Source organism: Desmodus rotundus, chromosome 10 (assembly GCF_022682495.2).
Source record: "Desmodus rotundus isolate HL8 chromosome 10, HLdesRot8A.1, whole genome shotgun sequence".
Lineage (NCBI taxonomy): Eukaryota > Metazoa > Chordata > Mammalia > Chiroptera > Phyllostomidae > Desmodus > Desmodus rotundus.
In genome coordinates this window covers 74,632,955-74,655,733 of record NC_071396.1, presented here as the reverse complement: position 1 = coordinate 74,655,733, position 22,779 = coordinate 74,632,955, and the positions used below count along the sequence as shown (strand labels likewise).

Below are 22,779 nucleotides of genomic sequence, written 5' to 3'. Positions count from 1 at the left end.
TCAGTGGAGCCTTAGAAATTCTGCCACCTTCAGACTTCTTGTCCACCAGAACTCATCATTCCCTATTATTTCACAGGGTTCCTGCTTCACTCACTCAGATTACCTGATTGGTCCCTAAAGGAACTGATTTTACAATTCCTGCTCTAAATTAAATTTTGACAGATTAAAAGATAAACAGCAGCTAATAAGAACAGTTAACTTCCACTTCATACTTAGCATTCAAAAGTGATGTCATGATATATCTAGATTATTTTAAAACTAACATTCAACTAGCAGAAGAATACTTTTCTAGTTGTTGTTGACACTTCCTACCCTCTCGAGCAGTGGTTCAGCATCAGAAGGGTTATTAAAATGCACACCAGTAGGCCCCCAACCCTGAAGTTTCTGATTGAATAGGTTGGGTTGGGCCCCAAGAATTTTCAGCTCCACAATGAGAAGAGATTTTCCTCAAGGATATGGACACTTCTGGAAGTATAGTGATAATGTATAATTTTGACAATGAAATATAAATTTGTACACCCTTTTTCCCAACATTTATTATTTTACTTTGTTTTCACAACAATCCTATGCAGAAGGTTGATAATTAGAGCAATTAATTGTTAATCCCATTTTACAGAAGACAAGTCAGGTACAGGAATTAAGAATCTCCCCTAAACACACAAGAAGCTAAAAGAGCCAGAACAGATTTCCTAACTCCTAACCTTGGTAATATAGGCAAACACAACAATCCAGGACACAAATGGAGCTAGCTTCTCCAGACTGGTACCATACAAGTAGAACCAAATTCCTCACAGCATGCCCTGGTATAGAGAAGACCATATAACATATGGTTCACAGCAACAAACTTCTATCAAGTGCTGATTATGTGTTAATCTATGCTAAACATGTCTATAGTCTCTACTGTAAGGACACTTATCCAACACAGAAATTAAAGATAAAATCTGAAACCATTACCTTGAAAAGATAGTGAATTCTCTACAACATAAAACAAAAGCAAATATGCTGAAGGGGTGGGTGGTAGGGGTAAATAGAGAGCTGGGTAGAAGAGAGGAGTCTCTGTGGGAGCTTCACATCTGGACTTGGTGGAGTTGCTATGGCCAGTCAGTCAAGAATGGGAGGGAAGGAAAGTACACAATAGGGAGCCCTCCTGGGGCTCAGCAGCACAAAGAGCTGCTGTTATCCACATTGGGTGTGTGTTTGCCAGAAATATCAGGGCTGCTGGAACTCCAGAAGTTACAAGGGCATGCTTTTGTGTAGTCTAAATTACCTTGACTATGTAAGAACTCAAGTCAGAGAGCATAACTTCATTATCCATTTGTAGCCAAAACATAACATGATTAGAAATCATGAAATTTTCTCTGTGATTTTCCCCCCAAGTTCTGAGAAGCATTCCTAGTAAAAATCCACTAGATTGTGATCATAATAATGGTAATTATAAATCAGCCCTTCAAGAGAAGAGAGGGTTGCATCTACACTTAAGTAGAATTTATATATATGGTATATATATAATGACATATATCTCATTATTAATTTTAACAGCTAAGAGTAAAAATGAAAACTAATAAAAATTACTATGAGAATATAAGAAAACTATAATTAACTGGGAAGAACCTATTAGAAAATTTGGTTCTGAAACTGACCTGTCCCATATGCGCACCTTATAGTTCAGTTCAAAATGACTGAGGTGATGAAGCAGTCCATGTAGAAAACTATAGCAATACCAGTGAAAAAAATTCCTCACTTCTCACAAGACCAAAGAAACACAAATCAAAACAAAGGGATACAATTTTACACTGATAACACAAATTAGCCACAATAATAAAAATGTTTTAAAATAACAAGCACACACGTAGATTGCTAATAAAGTATAAATTTATATAATTCTCTTGGAAAGTAATTTGGTTATTACTCAGAAATCGGAAAACCTTCTAATAAAAATCAAAGCTAACATTTATATATGTTTTCATGTGTTGCGGCTTTTTAACCTTAACTTTGTAGAGAGTTATTACTATACCCATTTTACAGATTAGAAAGCTCTGAGAACATAAGTTTCATGCCCAATATTGCCAATAAGTGATGAAGCTAGGTTTTGGACCCAAAACCTTTATTTTAGAGCCCACCCAATTACATTTACACTATACTGCCTCTCTAGGGAAATAATCCTAAGGAAGTTTTTTAAAAAGAATGAGAAGAAAGTTACATTCATGAGAATGGTCTTTATGTATTTTTAACATATTAGGAAAAAGATCTCAAAAGAGAGGAAGGGCTAAGCAAATTATGGTATGACAAACTAGTTACAAATAACAGGAAGTAAATTATAACGAAATGTTTAAGAAAATCAGAGTAAAAAGGTATCTGCAATATGATGAGACATCTGTAAAAACATATGTTCATATGGCAAGACTGGGAAGAAAACTGGAAAAAACAAAAACTATTCCATTTTAGAATTTCACTACTACTACTTAATTTTCTTTTATCTGTCAGTTTACCAACCAAGATTAAGCACCCCTACAAATCTGTTCTTCTAGTTCATATTCCTATCATCCCAATAACAATTTCTAAAACTTCACTATAAATTATATTACAGATTTATTCAAAATAATTACATAACACTCTTTATTGGTGATTCTGAAGATTTAAAGTATGAGATCTCCTTAATATCAATGATATTTGCAATCACCACTTACAGTGTTCTTTTGAAATCCTTTAATTGAAATCATATATAGTGACTAAAATAAGCTACTTCTTTTGCTGTCATAACTTTGCAATGACTCCTCAGCTCCCTGCACCCACCCACCCAGGAACCATTAGCCCAGAGGTTGCAGGTGTTTAAGAGATTAGAAAAGTTTTCTGCTAATAATATAATCTCTAAGTGAATATGTATAAACTAAAATATACTAGCTATAAGGGATATCATATTCTAAATACTTTTGAGAATTATTAATGAAGTCACATCAAGTCCCATTTGAAATAGGTAAATGAACTTTATTACCACTTTACCAAAAAAGTAAGATTTTCATAAGAGTAATTTTTCCCAAAATGGTACCATGAGCTATGAAGAAAATTTATTCTCTATAGCCATACAAGTTGATGTACAGAGACCCATTTAGCCCAGGGTTTGGCCTCTTTCAGTAACATAAACTGACATTTTGTGGGAAAGTAAAGTAGTTGTTCTCTAATAATATCAATCTCACAAGAGACTGGATGTGTTTTAAACATCTATAACTTCTTCTTTATGAATCTACCATTCAGGACTTTATATGGTCACTCCTCTGTCTCATACCCATAGGTCCAACAGAGAGTTAAGTTATCCTTAACCAGTCTTAGGACACCTAAAGAAACCACTATTTTAATCACAGAATTTTGAAGTTAGAAGGATCCTTAGAAGCCCTGCAGTTCAATTCCTTTAATTGAGCTAGGGGGTGGGAGGCAGGCAGGGGAAACAAAAGTATTTCTAAAAAAGTGACTTCATTTAGCTAGAGCAAACCAGGCCTGGAACTAAGAGATGTGAACAAATGTCTTAAACTTGGCCTTCATATTTTTCCCTTACCATTAAAATGTTTATATTATGTCATGTCAACAGAAGTATACGCATGTTCTTCCAATGTCTTCAGATATATACTGCACTGGACAGAACAAACTATAGTTCTCATTCTCTGTATCATAAAGAGTTCCCAAATGGAGGTAAAAATCAACAAAGGTTATAAAAACCAACTGTAGAGAAAGTGGTGATGGGGATGGGGTGGAATAACAGTTTAATAGTTCTGCTTTCTACTGAATATTTCCTCTATGATTTTTAGCATTCTAACTGGTCTTCAGCTGTAATAAGTTTGCCTTAGGCCAAATAAAAGGTTCTAATGTCAGCATGAGTGGATATCAAGTTAATATCACGATTAATAATACATAGTTCATTCTTTACTTATATTCAGTTCCTTTCTTTTTATTTCCATAATGTAATTCTATTTTAATAGGAAGTTTATGGAAGGATATACAAGAAATTGACCACAGTGGTGACCTCTGGGGAGGAGGACTAGGGCATTGGGAGTAAGGGAGAGGGCTTACTTTACACAATTAGAAATTTTTACTCTATGCATATTACTTTTAAATACACCTTAATTAAAAATTTCCCTTTAAACACATGCCTATACGTGTACAATTCGATTACTAAATATTTTCAATAAAACTATTTTTAATTTTTTCTCTTTTAAATAAGTTTCCAGTATTGCAGCTTGTGAAAGCACAGAGATATAATCAGAAAGAGGAAGAGCCAACAGAGTCATAAAATTCAAAGCAGAATTCCAGAATTTAAAGTAGAAGAAAATGTGCAGAGGAGCCATTTAATTCAAAAACCTTTTGCGGAAACTCTCTTCCCGTATTTAAATGGTTATGTTTTTAAGAGAGATTTATATGAGATTTTCCATCTTAAGGGAGGGAACTGTAAAGGTGTGAAACACAGAAATTAAAGTTTGGTTTCCATCTTCTCAACAGGGGACCGAGGGCTGGGGTGGGGTGCTGGCCGCAGGAGGATCTCCTAGCGTCACATCCACAGAGGAAAGGAACATGCTGGAGAGTTTCTGGGGCTCCCGTCCACCTCCGCAGCAGTTCCTGTGCAGACGAATCCTGTTCTAGACCTCACTCGGGTTCGATTTAACTGAGGAAGCCCACTAATGAATCTACACAGAGTTTCTTTTCATGGAGCTCGAGACTGAAGGAATTGATTTCCTTCAGCAAGCCGCCTCCTCATCACACCTTCGCCCGGCCCGCGGAACACACCTCACGTCGTGGTCTCACTTGTGTCAGGGTCAGCTGTCAACACAACCCTTTGTGCATCATGCAGGAAAAAGGTGAGTGGTCCTCAGCCACTCACAGAAAAATGGAAATGATGGCCGGAAGACACGCGCGCGCCTCGTGACGAAGTGACATTTAGTGTGGAGTAAAAGAAACCCAGGGACACTGAGCCGCTCTCAACTTTCCCCAGCTGAGCTGTCTCCATCCTCTCCAAACCGCTTCCGCGCCTCCCTACCTGCCGCCCACCCGCCCCCACGAGCCCCTCACAACCCCTCGGGCTCCCGGGGACCGGTCCGGGGCGCCCCCACCCCCGCCGCCTCCGCCTCGGAGCTCCCAGCCGCGCCGCAGCCTCCCTCCTTGCACTCTCCGGCTTCCTCGCTCCCGCCACAAAGGCAGCGAGGAGAGCTCGGGGTGACAGGCCTTTGGCCTCCAGGCGCGCACCGCACGAGCTGGGTCCCCTCCGAGAGCCGACGCGGGGCGGCGGGGCGAACGGGTTCGGATCCGCGCTGGCACCAGCGCCTGCCCTCGCCCTACAAACGCGCTCGCGCTCACGTCGCCGCTCCGCCTAAGTCCTCCTCTCCAGAAAAAGTCCGCCGCAGCGCTTCCCCGCGCGGGCAGGGTGTCCACAGCCCGCCAAAGGGCAGCTGCTGCCGGGCAGAGGCGTGAGCTCGCGCCCGGCTCGCGACCTCTCACCTCCGGCCCCCCCGCGCCCGCGCCCCGGAGTCCCCGCAGCCGCTCACCTGGCCCTGGAGTGGCGCGACGGCAGAGGACCAGGGGGTGGCCCTGGTCTTGGCCGGGGCTCGTCTCCCCACCCCCAGTCCGGGTCCCAGCACCGCACCTCCGCTCGCCGAGGCTGCCCTCCTCCGAGGTGCTAGCGCCGCCGGTGGCTGGCGTCTCTCTGGCAGGCGTGCTGGCCGCGCGCTCAGTTCCCCGGGGCGGAGCGAGGCGGCGGCCGCCGAGGCCAGAGGCGGATTCCTCAGGTGCTTGCCCCTCCCGCTTCCCCAGAACCTCCGCGGCCGGGACCCCAGCATCTCCTCCCCCGCCCGGTCTCTCGGCGTCCTGCAGCCTCCGCGCCCGCGAGTCCGCTGTAGGGCTCCCTTGCCCTCCGGAGTCGTGGGCGCACGCTGCCTTACCCGCCCCTCCTAGGACGCCCCCCACCCGTAGAGTGGCGCCTTCGCTCCGCTGTTCATGCCTCCATTTACAAAAACCCCAGCACAAATGATGGGTGTGGCCACGGCGGGGTGTGGAGGGGGTCTTCTGAAGAGAAGTTGCCCCCCAGTGCGGCTGGCGCGCTCGGCCGAGAAGAAAAATTATTTTCTCGCCGATTCCGCGTTTACTGAGTGCTCTCGCCTCGTTGCGCGGTTGCTTTCTCTGTCAAGAGAACGGCGATTGCAGAGCCCTGAGCGTGAACTCCGCCTGGGCCATGGTGGTCAAAAACCCTGGCCTTTTGCATGAAGGGGGTTAGTGCAAGGGCAGGACGCGAACAAAACCCAACCGAGACCGGGAGCCCCTGCCAGAGCCGACTTTTGCACCTCTGGGACGAGCACCCCGGCCCCGCGCTCGGGGAGGCTGCCGGCTCGCCCCGGCACGTCCCGAACTTCCCGGACCAAAAGGGATCCTCCGCCCCAAGGGGCAGCCTCTTCCAGGGGACCCCGGGCCTCGACGGGTGCTGCGGGGACGAACGCTCTCGGGAGATGCTGCGGCCCGATAGTGATAGATTGAGCTCCACTTTTCACAGCCGGCGGTTTTTCTCGTTAGAGATGTAGCTCCATTTTTTAAAAACTGTCATTGTTGCCGGAGATAAGAGACTAGACTCCTTCACTGGATGGCCCACACTCTGAAAGAAGCAACTCCATGCTGGGTGTGGTGGGAGAGTCTAGGTAAAGAAAAGTTGATCTATTTTAGTATCTTTGTGGCTAGCAGATCCCCAGATGGAGTATGTTTTTGAAAGTGGGCACACTACCTCGGCGGGTGGGTTGACTATTATTCTATTGTTACTGTATCGTTTGTCAATTATAGTTTAAAAACAGCCTTAATTAAAATAGATCTCATATGATCTCTTAAGTCAGTACATTGTGTGGTTGTCTTGTCTGTTTTTTCTTAAGAACCAAAATGCATCTCCCCTCCCCGCCCCGCCGGCGCTTTCGGTAGACACAGAGGGAATTGACTGGAAGGTTGGAATCTCCAGGAAATAACTGAAGACATAGTTCCGTTGTGACTAGCAAAAGTAAGCCATTTATTTGTGGTTCGGATTGTCTTCTCTCATTCCTCCAATGGGAAGATACACTCAAGTGCCATTTTTTAAAAAAGGATCAGTTTGTTTCTTGGGCGGATAAGGAGCAGAAATGGTTTTTGTTTTGTTTTTCAATTGAATTCCCATTGTCCAGTCTTTAAAAAAAATACACAGAAACACTTTTATGGTCACGAGGGCAGGAAACATGGCTTTCTCAATAGCCACTGTATTCCCACAATTCTGGATTTTCCTCACAATACAGGTTTAGTAAATGAAATTGATACGGTTTTTCAGTAACTACAGCATCGAAAGGTGCAGATGATTAGCAATATAACTAAACACATGGAAAAAGAATCCAATGTCAGTTAGCAAACTCACCATGGGAACTGGCCATATATGTGGAAAAGACAGTAGAAACCTGAAATTTCAAGTTTACCTGGTGAATATAAACTAAGCTCACAAGATGTTAAAGCAGGTGAGAATCTTTTGAAAATCTCAATCTTTCACAAGGTCTGTATAGTTAGGGAGGGGGACACTTTCCATTTTAAAGATAAGAGACAGGCTGTTGGGAACAATGAGCAGCCTGAAAGTATTGTAAAACCACAGTGCAGTTTTCTCTCACTTTAGTTCAAGGACCATTTGCTAAGTGCCAAGCACACTAGACTCTGTAGATGTGAAGGCAAATTTGGCACAGTTGCTCAAGGACCTTAGACTAATATTATAGGACTCTGGTATTCATGCTTCATTCAATCAACAAATATTTATTGAACACCTACCGTGAGCCAGATGGTGTAGTGGGAACTGGTAAACAAGACAAGTCCCTAACAAGGTTAAAAGTTAGTGATAGTAATCTACTATTTTCTGGTAGATGGAAACATTTCAATGTCTCCTTCATTAGATAATAAATTCTCTTGCCCTGAATTTATTTGTGTATATGCCTAGTGTCAACTTCATGGTTCACGTATCCTTCATCATGTCCAACAGATTTCTGTGATTATCAGATTTAATAGGGTTGAGAGTAGAAACTCTGTAGTTAGACCTCACAGTTTTGAATTCTGGCCCCAAGACTTATTTTTTATGTAACCTTGATAAAGTTATTTGACACCCATCTTACTGTCCCCATCTGTAAAATAACATTATAATAGTACGTGCCTCAACAAGAGGTAACTATGTAGATTAAGACAATGCCTTGTGCCGAGCACACTATAAAATATTAACAGCTATCATTGTATGTGAATCCTTCCTTCTACTCTTACCCATAACAATAATTCCTGCAATAGATACCCTGTATTAGAACCCAAAGATACCCTGCATTAGAACCCAAGTTCAGTGAAAAATGTGAGTATCAGGGCAGTCAAGGTCCTTATAAATAATAAAACCTTTCCAAGTGGTTATTGTGAAGATCCTCTGCCTCGTCAATTGAAATTCTAGGATTATATCCTGCTTCTGCTCTCAAGGATGAACACCCCTTTTCATAAATTTCTGTGGCCCTTGGCTCCACCCTCTGGAAAGCTCTTCCTTGTTCATTATCTTCCATAGCCACATTTGAAGTGGAATTGGGAAGTAAGCCCACCGTGAAGACGGAGTAATTTTCACAGCCCATTTCCTTCTGGTACAAGTTTGGGGTCCTGAGAGTTCTTCTACATTTAAAGGTTTTTGAAGGCCAGGCTCGTGGCTGGTTTGGCCATACGGTTCCTTCAGACACTTACTAGATTTCATATTTATTTGCTTCCACTGAATTTCAAGTACCAATAGTCACACCCAAACTTCTTTCTTGGGCAAAGTTTAAAATACTTTATTCCTTTTTCTCTCAACTTAAAGTTTGAAGCTTGGTGGCTCATCCTGTGCACCATCAACTATTATTTCACTTGTAAAGGGGGTTGGGGGTGGGCTACTGCTTTCCCCACTCAGAGCCAATTCACTGAAAGGGAAAACCAGCCTCCAACCTATCATCACCATCCTCAGAGGGTAAGACCCACTGTGGGGAACTGAACAGTGGCTTCTCTAATTCCAGATGGTATGCCAGTTATAAAATCCTGAATGATCTAGATCTCCACTTATAAATATGAGCAGGTTAAAAATGTTACTAGACCAGATTGTGTGCCTTAATTGGTTGGGCATCATCCCGCAAAGTGAAAGATCACTACTTTAATTCCCAGTCATGCCTAGGTTGTGGGTTTGGTCCCCTGGTGGGAGCATAGGAGAGGGAACTGATTGATGTTTCTCTCCCTCTCGTTCACCCTCCTTCCCCCTCTCTAAAAATAAATAAATAAAATCCTTTAAAAAAATGTCACTAATTATAAAGAAAAATTCCACTATGTGAAAGAAGAGGACAAAATTAGAGCAGATATTACTCACTGACATGGAGTTTATGCAGAAATGGCAGAAAAAAATTTAAAAACTCTTGTTGGTGCCCTAGCTGGTGTGGCTCAGTTGGTTGTACTGGTGTGGCTCCAGTAACCAAGAGGTTGTGGGTGTGATTCTCAGTCAGGATACATACCTAGGTTGGGGGTTCGATCTCTGATCCAGGTGTATACGATCCCTGGTCCAAGCACGTGTGATCCCCAGGTTGGGTGCCTAGGTAGGCAACCAATCAATGCTTCTCTCTAGGATCACTGTTTCTCTCTCTCGCTTCCCCTGTCCCTTCGTCTCTCTCTAAAAGCAATGAAAAAAATGTCCCCAGGTGAAGATAAAAAAAATCTTGTTGATGTTCTTAGTGAAATTCAAAGAGTAAAAAGGGCTAGTTCTCATGAAAATGGAGCAATTTGAGAACCGTAATGTCCCTGGAAATTAAAAACATACATGCATATTTAAGTTGAAAAGTCTATCAAAGCAGTTAATAGAAAAAATACTGATAAAAACTGAACTAAAAAATTGTAAGACCATCTCAAAGAGTTCTTTTAGAGTGTAGAGCAAAAAGATAAATAAATAGAAATTATAAAAGAAAAGGTAAAAGTTTTTTTTGAAATGGATCCCAGAGACCCAACTTTTATACATTGGGCATTTCAGAAGCAAAATGGAATAGATACTGCATATTAATACAGTTGAAATATACAATATCTATATCGTGGCCTGCAAATATGTGGTTGTTTACTACAACACATCATTGAAAGTAGTTAAAAAAGATCTAAATAAATGGAAACACACACTGTGTTATTGGAGTTGAAGACAATATTGTTAAGGTGGCAATACTCCCCAAATTGATCAATAGATTCAACATAATCCCTATCAAAACTCCAGAAGCATTTTTTCCAGAAGTTAAGAAGCTGATTCTATAATTTATATGGAAATGCAAGGGACTCAAGTAGTCAAAACAATCTATAAAAAGAAGTAATAAGTCAGAAGACTGCAATTCCCAATGTCAAACCTCATTACAAAGCTACAGTAATCAAGACAGTGTGGTACTGGCATAAGGACAGGTGTATAGATCAATGGAATAGAATTAATAATCTAGAAATAAACCCATGCATCTATGGTCAATTGATATTCAACAAGGGTATGAAAATAATACAGTGGGGAAAGAATAGTCTTTTCAACAAATGGTGCTGGGACACTGGATATCCACAAGCTAAAGAATGAATTTGGACATCCACCTTACAGGGGATACAAAAATTTATTCAAAATGAATTTTAGCCTTGGCTGGTGTGGTTCAGTGGATTGAGAGCTGGCCTGCTAACCAAAAGTCGCCGGTTCGATTCCCAGTCAGGGCACATGCCTGGGTTGCTGGCCAGGTCCCCTGTAGGGGGAGCATGAGAGGCAACCACACATTGACGTTTCTCTCACTCCCTTCCCCTCTCTCTAAAAATGAATGAATCAATCTAAAAAAATGAATCTTAGATATACAGTAGTTCCCCCTTTCTGTGGAATATACTTTCCAAGACACCCCCACCTCCAGTGAATGCCTGAAACCACAGATAGTACCAAACTGTATATATACTAAGTTTTTTTCCCCTATACATACATACCTATGATAAAATTTACTTTATGAATTAGGCACAGTAAGAAATTAACAACAACAAGTAATAAAAATAGAACCGTTAAAACAAAATACTGTAATAAAAGTTATGTGAATGGCTTTGGGGTCATTATTAAGTAAAATAAGGGTTACTTGAAAACAAGCACTGCAATACTGTGATGGTCCATCTGATAACTGAGATGGTTACTAAGTGACTAATGGGTAGGGAGTGTATACAACTGGACAAAGGGATGTATCCAGCATGCATACGCTGGACAAAGGGATGATTTACATGTCTGGTAGGATAGAGCAGACAGGAGCAAGATTCATTACACTACTCAGAATAGCACACAATTTAAAATTTTACTAATTATTTATTTCTGGAATTTTTCATTTAGTATTTCCAGACTGTGGTTGACTGTAGGTAACTGAGACCGTGGAAGGCGAAACCACAGATGGGGGGCAGCTACTGTAATGTAAGAGCTGAAACTATACAACTTATTTTATATAGTTGTTTGACACTGGATTAGGCGATGATTTCTTAATGTGACACCAAAAGTATAAGCAAGAAAAAAAAAACTAGATAAATTAACTCATAAAATTTAAAACTTCTATGCATCAAAGGATACTATCAAGAAAGTAAGAAGACAACCTGCAGTATGGGAGAAAATATTTGTAAAGCATATATCTGATATAATCCAGAATATATAAAGAATTCTTACAACTCAACAATTAAGGCAAATAACCCAAATGAAAAATGGAAAAGGATTCGAATGGACATTTCTCCAGTGAAGATATACAAATGGCCAATAAGTACACACAAAAAACTGCTCAACATAATTAGCCACTAGGAAAATCCAAATCAAAACCACAATATACTATTTTACATGCATTAGAATGACAATTAGCAAAAACAAACAAATAAAACCCCCAGAAAATAGCAGAATACATACAATAAAATATCATTCAGCTTTAAAAAGGAGGGAAGTTCTGATCTGGACAGGTATATGCAAAAATATGAAACTAGACCACCAACTCACACCATACACAAAAGTAAACTCAAGATGGATAGAAGACTTAAATATAAGTTGTGACATGATTAAAGTCCTAGAGGAGTACAGAGGCAGGAAAAATTCAGATAACCCCACATAGCAATATTTTCACTGATATGTCCCCTAGAGCAAGGGACATAATAGGAGAATAAACAAATTGGATTACATCAAATTAAAAAGCTTCTGCATGGCTAAAGAAAACATCAGCAAAAATGGAAAGGGAACCAACTATATTGGGAGAACATATTTGCCAATGATACCTTGGACAAGGGTTTGATCTCCAAAATATATAATGAACTCACATTACTCCACACCAGGAAGGCAAACAATCCAATTTAAAAATGGGCAAAGGAACTGAACAGACACTTCTCCAAGGAGGACATACAGAGGACCCATAGATATATGAAAGGATGCTCAGCATCAGTAGCCATCAGAGTGATGCAAATTAAAACCACAATGAGATATCACTTCACACCTGTTAGAATGGCCATCAATAACAAATCAACAAACAACAAGCACTGGAGAGGTTGTGGAGAAAAGGGAACCCTCATGCACTGTTGGTGGGAATGCAGACTGGTGCAGCCAATGTGGAATTCCTCAAAAAACTAAAAATAGAACCGCCTTCTGATCCAGTGATTCCACTGCTGGGATTATACCCTAAGAATCCTGAAACACCAATTCAAAAGAACCTATGCGCCCAAATGCTCACAGCAGCATTATTTTACCATAGCCAAGTGTTGGAAACAGCCTAAGTGCCCATCAGTAAATGAGTGGATCAAAAAACTGTGGTACATTTACACAATGGAATACTACGCAACAGAAAGAAAGAAGGAGCTCCTACCCTTCATGACAGCATGGCTGGAACTGGAGAGCATTATGCTATGTGAAATAAGCCAGGTAGGGAAAGACAAATACCATACAATCTCACCTATAAGTGGAACCTGGTCAACAAAACAAACCAAAGAGCAAAATAGAACCAGAGACATGGAAATAAAGAACAAACTGACAATGACCAGAGGGAAGGTGGGAGGTGGGTAACAGGGGAAAGAAAGGGAAGGAACATTTATAAAGGACCCATGGACAAGAACAACAGGGTGGGGATTGACTGTGGGAGCATGGGGGGGGTGGCAGGATAGGGGAGAACCAATGGGGAGAGGGAAATTGGGACAACTGTAATTGAATAACAATTTTAAAATAAATTAGTTAAAATTAAAATAAAAAAGAGGGAAATTCTGACATATGCAACAGCTGCGATGAACTTTGAAGACAGTATATGAAGTAAAATAAACCAGTCACAAAAGGACAAATACTATTTGATTTCACTTATATGGGTATCTAGAGTGGTCAAATTCATAGAGACAGAATGGTGGTTGATCTGGGGCCAAGGTGAAGAGGTCGTGGTGATGAGGAGTTATTGTTTAATGGGTATGGTTGTTAGGGTTAGGGATAAGGTTAGAGTTTCAGTTTTGGAACGTGGAAAAAATTCTAGAGATGAATGGTGACAATGGACGCACAACAGTGTGACTACACTCAATGCCACAGAACTGTACCCTTACAAATGGTTAAAATGGAACATTTTATGTTGTGTATAGTTTACTATATTATTTTAAAGGCTCTAATTTTTTTTAAAGCTATAATAACAAATGTCAGCAAAGACATGGAGAAATTGAACACTTACATATTGCTGGTAGGAATGTAAATGTAAAACAGTGTAGCCACTATGAAAACCAGTCTGGCCGTTCCTCAAAAAGTTAAACAAAGTTATAAGATGACCCAACAATTTCACCCTTAGACATATACCCAAGATAATTTAAAACATATATTCATGCAAAAACATGTACATGAATGTTCATAGTAGTATTATCCATAGTAGTCAGAAAGTGGACACAACCCAAATGTCCGTCAACAGATGAATGGATAAACAACAGGTGGTATATCCATGCAATAGAATATTATTCTGCCTTAATAAGAAATGAAATTCTGACACATGCTACAACATGGATGAACCTGGAAAACATTATGCTAACCTGCTTTTAAGCTCTTTAGGCTATTAATATCCTATTTACATGCTTGTATCTCTTTATAGATACTTTTATAGAAAGATCATGAAATCTATGATTTCTTTGAGACTATCCAGAAATAGTTGTTGGAATGTTTTATCTGTTTCCTTTGATAGGTTTTCTGAGTTGTTTTTTTCTTTTTACCTTTTACTTATATGTCTTCCCTCCTTTTTATTTAATACACAAGCATGATCCACAATGATATTTTTTAATCATTACTTAGCTTTGTTTGAAGTTACCTTTGTTTACTGAAGAATAGTGTGGAGGGATAAAAAAAAGGTAAAGGAAAAAAAGATGAATTTTGGCAGTCCCAGTTGTGATTTAGATATTTTTGTCATTAATGCACTCTCATCAAGTTTGATATATCCTTTTCCCATAGGCAAGTCTCCTTTTAATTTTTGGCATTCGAGAAGATAGTGTTATGCTTAGCAAAGCGTCTATGTCACAGGCCCTTTTCCCTGTGACCTGGTAATCACTTCTCTGCTCTTTTCATCTTACATCTGACAGAGGCTAGGTTGTTAGGCTTATATGTTCAAGGAGAGGAGATTGTTATTCTTTTTATAATATATTTTATTGATTATGCTATTACAGTTGTCCCAATTTTTCCCCCTTTGTCCCCCTCCACCTGGTATGTCACTTCCCTCCAGCAATCCCTCACCCTTAGTTCATGTCCATGAGTCATGCATACTAAGTTCTTTGGCTTCTCCATTTCCTATATTATTCTTAATATCCCTCTGTCTATTTTGTACCTACCAATTATGCTTCTTAATCCCTGCACCTTTCCCCCCATTCTCTCCCTTCCCCCTCCCAGCTGATAATCCTCTAAATGATCTCCATATCTATGATTTTATTCCTGTTCTGGTTGTTTGCTTAGTTTGTTTGGTTTTTTTTTAGATTCAGTTGTTGATAGTTGTGAATTTGTTGCTATTTTAATGTTAATAATTTTTATCTTCTTTTTCTTAAATAAGTCCCTTTAACATTTCATGTAATAATGGCTTGGTGATGATGAACTCCTTTAGCTTTACCTTGTCTGGGAAGCATTTCATCTGCCCCTCCATTCTAAATGATAGCTCTGCTGGATCAAGTAATCTAGGTTGTAAGTCCTTGCTTTTCACCACTGTAAATACTTCTTGCCAGTCCCTTCTAGCCTGCAAAGTTTCTTTTGAGAAATTATCTGACAGTCTTATGGGAATTCCCCTGTAGATAAGTAACTTCTATTCTCTCACTGCTTTTAAGATTCTCTCTTTATCTTTAACCTTTGGCATTTTAATTACAATTTGTGTTGGTGTGGTCTTCTTTGGGTCCAACTAGTTTGAGACTCTCCGTGCTTCCTGGACTTGTATGTCTATCCTTCACCAGATTAGGGAAGTTTTCTTTCATGTTTTTTCAAATAAGTTTTCAATTTCTTGCTCTTCCTCTTCTCCTTCTGGCATCCCAATGATCTGGATGTTGGTACATTTGGAGATGTCCCAGAGGTTTCTTATACTATCCTTGGTTTTTTAAAATTCTTTTTTCTTCTTGCTGTTCTGGTTGAATGCTTATTTCTTCCTTATGTTCCAAATCGTTGATTTGAATCCCATCTTCATCTCCTCCGCTATTGGTTCCCTATAGATTTTTCTTTATTTCACTTAGTGTAAGCTTTGTTTCTTCCTGGTCTTTTTTATTTTGTTGCCATACTCAATGAGTTTTTTGAGCATCTTGATCACCAATGTTTGTTTGAACTCTGTGTCTGGTAAATTGGTTATCTCTGTTTCATTTAGTTCTTTTTCTGGGGTTTTGTTCTGTTCTTTCATTTGGGCCATATTTCTTTGTCTCCTTAATTTGGCAGCCTCCCTGTTTTTGTTTCTGTGTATTAGGTAGAGCTGTTCTGACTCCCTCTCTTAGTAGTGTGGACTATTGTAGAGAAGGCAACTGTAAATTGTGTGGGATGGAGCCTTAGGTATTCGCCAGGGCGGAGCAACCCACTTCACCACTTTGTGGCTCTGTGTGGAAGGAGGGTGCAGAGAGGGGACAATGCCACTGCCTGGCTTCTGGAGGTTTGCCCAGCACTCACCCTGTGCTACTGGTGCCCTTCCCGCTGTTGCCCTGGTGCTGAATCCCAGAGGGGGTGGGTCTGCATATGTTTTAAGTCCATGCAGGCCCTTTAATTGGAGTCTCCTAAATACTGGCAGTTTCTTCTGCCGCCCCAACCCCCACTGGTTTTTACAGCCAGAAGTTATGGGGATTTATCTTCCTGGCACTGGAACCCTGGTCTGTTAGGTCTGGCTTGGGGCTGGGATCACTCACTCCCAAGGTATCCCTCCTGATTTTTATCTACAATAAGTGAATGTGGGACTGCTTGTTCCACTGCCACCACCTCTCTGTGCCTCTCTGCCCCTCTCTGCGCCTCTCCTCCTATCTCTATGTCTCCACCCCTTCTACCCATCTGGGTGTATATGGTTCTTTAAATCCTTGGTTGTTGGACTTTCGTACAGCTTGATTTTCTCACAGTTCTGGGTGTTATTTATTTGAAGGTCTAGTTGTAATTTTTTCAGTGGTGTGCGAGGAGGCAAAGTGTGTTTACCTATGCCTCTCTATGTTGACCTCAAGTCAAAGGAAGATATGATGATATACCTTCAGGAATAAAAAATCACAGAGGGAGGTGGTTGTGGATTAAATTATGTCCTCCCAGAATTCATTTATTGAAGTCCTTACCCCCAGTACTTGAGAATGTGACCTTATTTGGAAATAAGGTTGTTGCAGGTATAAGTAGTTAAGTTTGAATGAGGTCAGACTAGAGTATGGTGGGCCCCTAGTTCAATATGACTAAAGATTTCATAAAAAAGAAAATTTGGACACAGACAAACACCATGGTGGAACACCATGTGACGATAAAGGCAGAGATTGAGGAATACATCTGCAAGCCAAAAAACACCAAAAGTTTCTAACAAACCACCAGAAATGAAAAGAAAGTCATGGAACAGATTTTCCCCAATATCCCTCAGAAAGAACCAATCCCGCTGACACCTTGATTTGGACTTCCAGGCTCCAGAACTGTAAGACATAAATTTCTGTTGTTTAAGCCACACAGTTTATGGTTTGTTGTTACCACAACCTGTGCAAGCTCATATAGAAGTTTCTCAAGAGGCTTCATATCTATGACTGTCTCAGGTACAGAATCATAGTTAAGACTGTTAAAAACTTTAAGGAATTTTTTTTGCCAGTACATTTTTTTTTTTAGTGAGGTGTAATTGACATACAACTTTACATTAGTTTCAGGTGCACAATGTAATGATTCTATATTTGTATATGTTGTGAAGTAATCACCACAATAAGTCTAGTTAACAACCATCACCATAGACAGTTACGGAAGTTTTTCTTGTAATGAGAACTTTTAAGATCTATTCTCTTAGCAACTTTCAAATATGCAAACCAGCATTATTAACTACAGTCACCATGCTATACATTACATCCCCATGACTCTATTTATCTTTTCTCTGGAAATTTGTACTGTTTGACTCCCTTCACCCATTCGTCCAACCCCCCAACCCCCTGCCTTTAGCAACTACCAATCTATTTTCTGTATGTATGAGCTTGGTTATTTTATTTTTCTTAGATTTTACATATACAGTATTTGTCTTTTTCTGTTTGACTTATTTCACTTAGCATAATGCCATTAAGGTCTATTCATTTTGTCACAAATGGCAAGATTACATTCCTTTTGATGGCCTAATCATATATATATATGTATATGATTAAATGTTTTATACATATATATATATCACGTTTTCTTTATTCATGCATCAATGGACACTTAGTTTGTATTCATACCTTGGCTATTATAAAAAAAATGCTGTAGTGAACATGGAGGGGTGTATATGTCTTTTCAAGTCAGTGCTCTTATTTTCTTTGGATAAATACCCAGAAGCATAATTTCCAAATCATATGGTATTTCTATTTTTAATTTTTTGAGGAACCTCCATACTGTTGTCCATAGTAGCTGCACCAATTTACATTCTTACCATACCAACAAGGCACAGCCTTCCTTTTTCTCCACATCTACACCAGCATTTGTTGTCTCTTATCTTTTTGATAATAGCCATTCTAACAGGTGGAGGTGGTATCTCACTGTGGTTTTGATTTGCATTCCCCTGATGATTAGAGATGTTGAGTACTTTGTCATGTGCCTGTTAGCCATCTCCATGTCCTCTTTGGAAAAATGTCTATTGAAAACCTCTGCCCATTTTCTAATTGGACTATTTGGTATTTTACTATTAAGTTGTAGGAGTACTCTCTATATTTTGGATATTAGGAATTTCTTAACTTTGTAATTTTTCTATGTGTATTAGATTCTTTAGTGATGAATGGTAAACACCATAAAATATAAGGGCCAATTTGTTTTCTTTCGTGCATTTGAACAAAAAGGAATTTATGAAAACCATGCTTCTCTTTGCAGCCAGTTTTCCAGGGGAATAAATGACAATGCAAAGACAATGGCAACAATAAAAAAGGAAGGAAGGAAGGAAGGAAGGAAGGAAGGAAGGAAGGAAGGAAGGAAGGAAGGAAGGAAGGAAGGAAGGAAGGAAGGAAGAAAGAAAGAAAGAAAGAAAGAAAGAAAGAAAGAAAGAAAGAAAGAAAGAAAGAAAGAAAGAAAGAAAAAGAAAGAAAGAAAGAAAGAAAGAAGGTTGCCCTTGAGGTCTGTCAAAAATAAATAAATAAGAGGAGAGGATAGGTAGCTGTTCGTGCCTAAGAGCCTAGAAGCCTCTTTGGTGTCCTAACACCTTTAACTTCTCTTCTCCAGAGAATCACAGCAATCTTTTAGTGGGCCTTTTATCTGTCCTTTGTTTCTTCAGCCTAAATGCTCATACCTCTTCTTTGAGTACCAGAGTTGGTATTAGGGGTGAGGCAAGCAAGACCCCTAGGATGCAAACTGTACGGAACCACTCACTCTGCAGTGCCAACCCTGAGTTTCCACCACCCTGACAGTGAGGGCCTCCTTAAATTTGTGATCGTTGAGTGCAACAAGATTATTCAAACTTCAGTGCTCATCTATTCTCTCTTGATAATCCCAGTCAAAAATAATTGCTTGTCCAATGTGCTTCCATAGCACCTTGCTCATTTTTCTATTAGTTAAAGCACCCATATCACTCTGTGTCAAAATCTGGATTCATCCTTGATTCTGCTTATTCTTTCATACCCCACATTCAATCCATCAAGAAAACTTGATTCTGCCTTAATATGTCTAAGTCTGACCTCTTCTAACTCCTGCACTGTTACCATCTTATTTTGAGACCCTGGACAATGGTAGTAGCCTTCCAGTTTCCATGCAATAGCCTCCCCCCACCCCCAAACTCTGCCCCATCACACCCCGACTCATGCCCCAGTCTATACTCCACAAAGTAGTCAAGTTTATCACCTTTTAAAATTTGAGATTTATCACATCAGTCTCCTATCAAAAACCTCAGTTGGCTTTCCTGTGTTACTCAGAATAAAAGTCAGTCTCCTTGGTAGGACCAAGCCCTAAATGATCCTACCTGAGTCCAGCCTATCTCTTTTACCTTATTTCCTACCATATCTTTCTTCCTCTCTTAGCTACAATCGCATACTCCAGTTTACACTCATTCCCCTCCCTAGTGTTCCTTCAAGCCCACTCCTGCCTCAGGATGTTCTCCATTCCAGTTGACTCTGCCCAGAAATCTGTTCACTCAGAAAGCTACACACTTTACTTCTTAATCTTTTTTTCAGTTCTCTGCTTAAACAGCACTTTCTCAGCGGGGCTATCTCAGAGAGTCCCCTCAGGGACTCTCTATGGAGCACGTGGATGCCTTTCCCCACCCCTTCCCCCAGGCACTCTTCCTCTTCTCTCTTTCCTAAACTCCAATGGCTCTTCTTTTGCCTCTTTAACTTGTTTCCTCAGTCCATTTCTTCTACAGCTCCATTCTACATCTGTGACTTTCTAAATAAACTTTCTCTTATAAAAAATATATATAAATCATAAAAATAAATAACATTCTCATCACTGGTTTACAGTGCTTTTTTAAAGGGAATTTATTACTATCTATATTGTATTATTCATTTATTTGTATATTATCTGTCTTCTCCACTAGAATGTGTGCTTTGTGAGGGCAAGATCTTTTCTCTTTCTTTCCATTCTTTTTCTTCAGCACCTAGAGCTCTGACTGGCATAGAGAAGGAGCAAAATAAATATTCAGCGGATAGATGGATAGATGAGTTCTACTCAGTTTTATAGCTCTTTTACATTATTGTTTTACCTACAACAAGTTTTTGTGGTAACAGTCAAGATTTAACTGCTCTGTATTCCCAAGGTATCTAGCCTCGTACTTTGTAGTTCATACATACTCAGTTAATGTTTGTTAAGTTGAATCAAATCTACCTTTTTCTAACTTTTTCTCCCTCACTCTTGTCCGCCACACTTATTTCTACAAGATTAAGCCAGTTAAAATCCAGGTCTGATCAAGTCTCTCCTTTACTGAAAATCCTCCTTTTTTTTTTTACTGAATTTTTATGAAACTATTGTTTTTGGAAATCTTCTATTTATGAAATACAGATAGATTTGCATACATGCCATTTAATTCTCATAATTACCCTATACAACAAGTAACACTCTTCACTTGACAGAGGAAGAAACAGCCTTAGAGACATTTAATACTTTTCAAGGGTCAGTTACCTGATAATTTTCTGATCTATCTGATTTTTTTTTAATTTTATTTATTTTGTAGAGAGAGAGGAAGGGAGGGAGAAAGAGAGGGAGAGAAACATCAATGTGTGGTTGTCCCTCATACACCCCCAACAGGGACCTGGCCCACAACCCAGGTATGTGCCCTGACTGGGAATTGAACCAGCAACTCTTTGGTTTGCAGGCCAGCACTCAATCCACTGAGCCACACCAGCCAGGGGTGATCTATCTGATTCTAAGAATTCAGTATTTGTACTACACTTTGCAACTCTGCCTATGCTTCAAATTTTTTGTAATAAAATCTTAGAAAAATATTTAATAAATATAATTTTTATAATAAAGTAATCTATTTTAAAAGCATGAGAAATTTGTATATAAAAATTAGAACAAATATATAAAAAAGACTCTGTCCTCCCCCCCAAAAACAAAAAGATATTTATTAAATTATTAATAGTAGCTGTATTTAGATAATATTGCATGGGTAACTTTTTCCTTTTTGTACTTTTTAGCATTTTACAAATGTTTAAACAGAATGTTATCCAATTCAAATAAAAAAAGTAAATTTTTTTAAAAAGTAAAAATGCATAGTAAATTGCACTTTACAATCCTATAGTAAAATTAGTAGGATTCATGGGAGAGAATGGAAATTAACAGATAGCAGCAGGCAAATTAAATGGAGAATTGACCCTAAGACTGCTACCCTGCTTTGATAGATATTACCTGAACTACTTATAGGACCTCCTCTCTTTTACCAAACGATTTCTGCTATTAAAATATGCCTATTTTCATTTTTTTCTTGATGATCAAAAAGGCATTTCTAACAAGACTCTTCACACCCCTCTAGGTCTTATTGCTTAGAGCTGACCTATATCTATGGAGCCTTTGACAGCAACCATTTACTATCATCCACTTTGCATGTTAGTGGAGGCCTCCAAGTCATGTGGAGTTGAAGATTTAGTAAATATATCTTGGGGCTTTTGTAAGAATATTCCTGGAATCCTGGCTCCCAACTGTTAAAATAAATAAATTCTCTACACCAGGATACCAGAATGGAACTGGGCTTTGGAGCTAAGGTCAAGGGTAGGGTCAATCAGCAGGGGTCTTACAAAATCTGAGGCTATGACATCTCAGTGCAGGGTAAGTTTTTTTCTAATGTAAAAGTGAGTGTTTGCAGATTCTTGAAACAAACAAACAAATGTGACTTGGCTTTTTTTTTTTTTTTTTTGCTCTCCTTTTAATACAAATCTTTCCAGTAGTTATCAGATTGCAAAATCATAATTAAATAAAGCTCCAGATCTTATTTAATAAAAAGTAACTTTTCTTAAACTTAACTATTATTTTGACCAAATAGTTCTCCACTATATATCAAATAGAACAAATTTAATAGACAAACTTAAGCACAAAAATTGCTTTTAAAGCAGTATCTTTGGAGAAAACACTAAAGAATCAAGAAACTATACAATTAATACCAAAAGAAAAATTATTGATCTCACTTAAATCATGTACTTGGCATAATTTCAGTGCATTAATATAATACAGATTTAGTCATAACTGCAATTTGGTTTGGGTTACCTGAGGGTGAAAAATGAACATGTTCTTTTAAGTTTGCAGTGTATAAAAATCATATGGTTCTTATAAATTCTAAGTGAAATTAGCATTTAACAAAATAATTAGGTTTCATATATAGATCTATAAATACACACTTCAGGCACAAATGTAGAATTACGGCATTTTTTAGTCCTAATCCTTATTTCCTGAAATTTAGCTTTCAGAATATAGTCCTACGTGATGTTTCATTAAAAAGGTATTCAACAGTCAAATAAGTTTTGGAAACAGTATATGTTTTACTCTCATCTTGAAAATGCATAATTCAAATAATCATATTAAAGTATGAAATAATTCTATGATAAGAACCCATTATAACTTTGTTTAACCCAATGTTTCTGAAACTTATAGGATCATGATGCCCTTTTCTGCATAATATCCATTAACATTTTGCAGAATCTCTTTGGGAA

At 39.2% G+C, this 22,779-nt stretch overlaps 1 protein-coding gene across 1 annotated transcript in view; it reads right to left on the bottom strand.

Annotated features, from left to right (window-relative positions):
* The window catches only part of GREB1L (GREB1 like retinoic acid receptor coactivator), a 266,526-nt gene extending 260,870 nt beyond the window's left edge, over positions 1 to 5,656 (bottom strand). Inside the window, exon 1 of the mRNA XM_053913057.1 lies at positions 5,529 to 5,656. The gene's annotated coding sequence lies outside the window, so the exon portion shown is untranslated. The remainder of the gene's footprint in view (positions 1 to 5,528) is intronic.
* Positions 5,657 to 22,779: the final 17,123 nt, after the last annotated feature.